This window comes from Limulus polyphemus, unplaced genomic scaffold, assembly GCF_000517525.1.
Source record: "Limulus polyphemus unplaced genomic scaffold, Limulus_polyphemus-2.1.2 Scaffold519, whole genome shotgun sequence".
Classification (NCBI taxonomy): domain Eukaryota; kingdom Metazoa; phylum Arthropoda; class Merostomata; order Xiphosura; family Limulidae; genus Limulus; species Limulus polyphemus.
The window spans coordinates 14,427-18,292 of NW_013666129.1; positions in this window are offsets into that span (position 1 = coordinate 14,427).

Sequence of the window (3,866 nt, forward strand, 5' to 3'; positions counted from 1 at the left end):
ATTTAACAACCTTTATAACACACTCTATAAATCACAGTGATTCACACACTTTACTTACGGTGCCTACAGTTCGCTTGACTCAATTATATATCTCTTCAATCGCTCTGGTTTTTCTCGCCAGGCTTATATACAAAAAAAAAAGAGGGCGTCTCGAACAAACTAGAGTTGCCAGGAAAATTCATGGTCCTTCGAGAAACTCCAGCGCGCATGCTCCCAGCGTCGCGTGACTTCTGCTTTCGTAACAGTGTGTATTTCTCTGAGTAACAATATTTTTAGATGTTTGTATATATAGCTCCCAAGAGCACAGATAGCCCATTGTGTAGTTTTGTGCTTAACTTAAAAAAAACGGCTGTGAACTTAAAAACAAGCAAACGTATAAATCAAATTAATTATTACCTTTTTTGAATATGTTTTAGCGTTATTCCAAGGAATGAGATAAAACACATGAGAGGAACAGTATAGTTTTTACTTTCCTGCATTTATGACTTTAACTGGTCGGGCTGGGACATAGTATAACCTGATTATTTATACTATAGGAAAGAATTGTCGTTTTCGAAACAATAGGCTTCTTATTTTTTGTTGTATTTCATTATTATAATTATCACTATTGTATAGATAAAGAACAAGTTTTTTTAAAGGCTAGAATAAATTAGTATTGACATTATTTTAAATTAAAACAGTGTATAGGAAATACGTAGTTACACTGATGAATAAGTTAGAATGAAAGACGTGTAAAAAATTCCAAAAATAAAGTAAAAGTTGCCCCCCAGTGGCACAGCGGTATGTCTGCGGACTTACAACGCTAGAATCCGGGTTTCGATACCCGTGGTTGGCAGAGCACAGATAACCCATTGTGTAGCTTTGTGCTTAATTGCAAAACAAACAAACAAACAAGTAAAAGTAATTTTTCACATTTGAAATTTCTGTTTGTGTATTAATGGAAATAAATATTTTAGAAAATTATTATGTAAACTAAAATTTGAGACTTAATAGATACATTTATGCCATGAAACGTGCCAACATCTATGTGATTGGATAACTGGTGTCATCGACAAGGCTATAGATAAGTAACTCAGATCTAATTTACCAGAAGACAAGATAAACTTTATCTGCATAATGTATTAATAAGGTATTCTAGCTCATTCTGTTTACTACTTAAACAATATCTATTTAATATCAAAATTTGTTTATAACTACAATAACTAAGCATTGTACCTGTGATTGTATTTATTTTATCAATAATATTATCTGATAAGTTGTCAATTTTCTCTTAAACTTAATTAAGATACAAAATATGTACATTGCTTGTTAGCACACTCTGGTGGTAATCTCTAGAATTTATTTGACTTTATGTATGTTAGCGGAGAAAATATTTAAAATCAATCTGACTTTATTAACTCTCTGGAGCCAAAGCCGAACCATTTACCTTAAAATTCAATATACCATTAACATAACAGAAAAAAATAGAAGATCGTGACCAAGAGGACTACATCCTTTTTCCATTGTAACAATACATCTTTCTCCGTGGTAACAACACATAATCTACATCCTTCTCCATGATAACAACACGCCATCTACATCCTTCTCCCATTGTAACAATACATCTTCTACATCATTCCCCCATGATAACAACACGCCATCTACATCATTCCCCTATTGTAACAATACGATATTTTCTACATCATTTTCCATTGTAACAATACAATATCTTCTACATCATTCCTCCATTGTAAGTGTGATTCTTTTTTTTGTAGCCCTTGACAGTTTTTCAGATTACTGTTTTTTTATCTTTCCGTTATGGTAACCTTGGCAAGTCTAAATCTTACTGCTCTTTATCTTTCTGTTATGTTAAACTAGGCGGATCTTTATTTGACTGTTCCATCTATTTCTGTTAGATCACCGTGGTTGGTCTTTATCCGACAATTCCACCTTTTTCTGTTATGGTAACCTTGGTATGTCTTTATATGACTGCTCTGTCTTTTTTAGTTGTGGTAATCATGGCAATTCTTTATCTGACTGTCCCGCCTCTTTCTATTATGATAACCTTTACAGATTTTTTAAAAACAAACAAACAATGGTTCTGCTTTCAATTTTTTAATACCATCAAGGTTCTTGTGACCCCTCTTTATAGAGTTCTCAATGAGACTAATGACAACAATACAATATCTTCTACATCATTTTCCCATTGTAACAATACGTCTTCCTTACTGTTTTTTCTTTTATCTTTCTGTTATGGTAACCTTGGCAGGTCTAAATCTTACTGTTCTTTATCTTTCTGTTATGGTAACCTTGACAGATCTAAATCTTTAGATCTGTCAAGGTTACCATGACGCAAAGAGAAAGAGCAGTCAGATAAAGACTCGCAACGTTATAATAACAGTGAAGACCCATAAGTTCAAAATGTAGTGTTAGAACTAATCTACGTTTCTTATCCTCAAACAGACGACGTGTTATTATGGACTACAAACAGCAACTATACGTTACATGACGTGTCATTAAGGATATAATATTCCAGTTTGCAACCAAGAAAATAGACAAGCCAAAAGGAAGATGGAAATATCCTGCTACCTGTATCTATAAAAATTATAGGTTTCTCAAGGAGACATTGCAGTCACAATGTTTCTATGTAAAGTGCATGCCCACAGTGCTATCATCGAGGTCAGTTTGCAGAATTTTTCGCAAACATGCTCGATACTTAAAGATACTTCATAAAGTAGTACACCTGTCTAGTGTCACTGTTTAAATATACTTCATAAAGTAGTACACCTATCTAGTGTCACTGTTTAAAGATACTTCATAAAGTAGTACACCTATCTAGTGTCACTGTTTAAATATACTTCATAAAGTAGTACACCTATCTAGTGTCACTGTTTAAAATACTTCATAAAGTAGTACACCTATCTAGTGTCACTGTTTAAAGATACTTCATAAAGTAGTACACCTATCTAGTGTCACTGTTTAAAGATACTTCATAAAGTAGTACACCATCAACTCATGGGCTACGTTCTATTAACGAATAATGGGATTAGCCATTACATTCTAATGCCCAAATAGCTGAAAGAGCGACCATATTCGGTGCCGGGATTCGATCCCACAACCCTCCAGTTGGAGTGCAACAGGTTATAGTGTTATAGGTAAATAGAAAGGTTACCGATAACTATAAATAACTAGATTAGAAACTCGAAACTCATACAGGCTGGGTACTCCAACACTGGGCCTATCATTAAACGTGGTAACTGTGAACTAGGGAGAAGTTAATTGTCCACAAATTAAGACGTACATTTTTCAATTGTATTCAGTAGCGATGATATATAAAAATCACCTATGTGGTATTATAGTTAAATGTTTTTAGTAGTAATTATATTTTTAAGTTTTAAGTTTCAATATGCAACTTTAACAACAAAGTAGTGATGATTGGATTATGTTTTTCTATAAGGAAATGGTTTTTGTAAGTTTTGTAAGATTGCATTCAAAAGAAAGAGAACGGGGGAATCTATAGTGAAAATTCACTTAAATAACAATTGATGTTAGTAAACGTCTTATAGAAATCCAGAGACACTAGAGATTACTCAAGCTTACTTTGCTGTTACTACTCAGACATCAACCACGTGTTTAAGAAACTCATTTCCCAATGTCATAATTGTTCCATCTTCATCCTGTATTGTGTCAAATCTCAGGAGAATTCGATTGCTCTAACTAATATATATGTGTGTGTGTGTGCTCCGTCTAGACATGTGACGTATACACTAGCTTTACCTAGGTCCTCACAATTAGTGATATACTTTTTTGTATTGTTGTTTCAAATGTTTGGCTATATAATGAAGATTGGAAAGCCACTGTGTCTATAATTTCTTACTAAGGTCCTA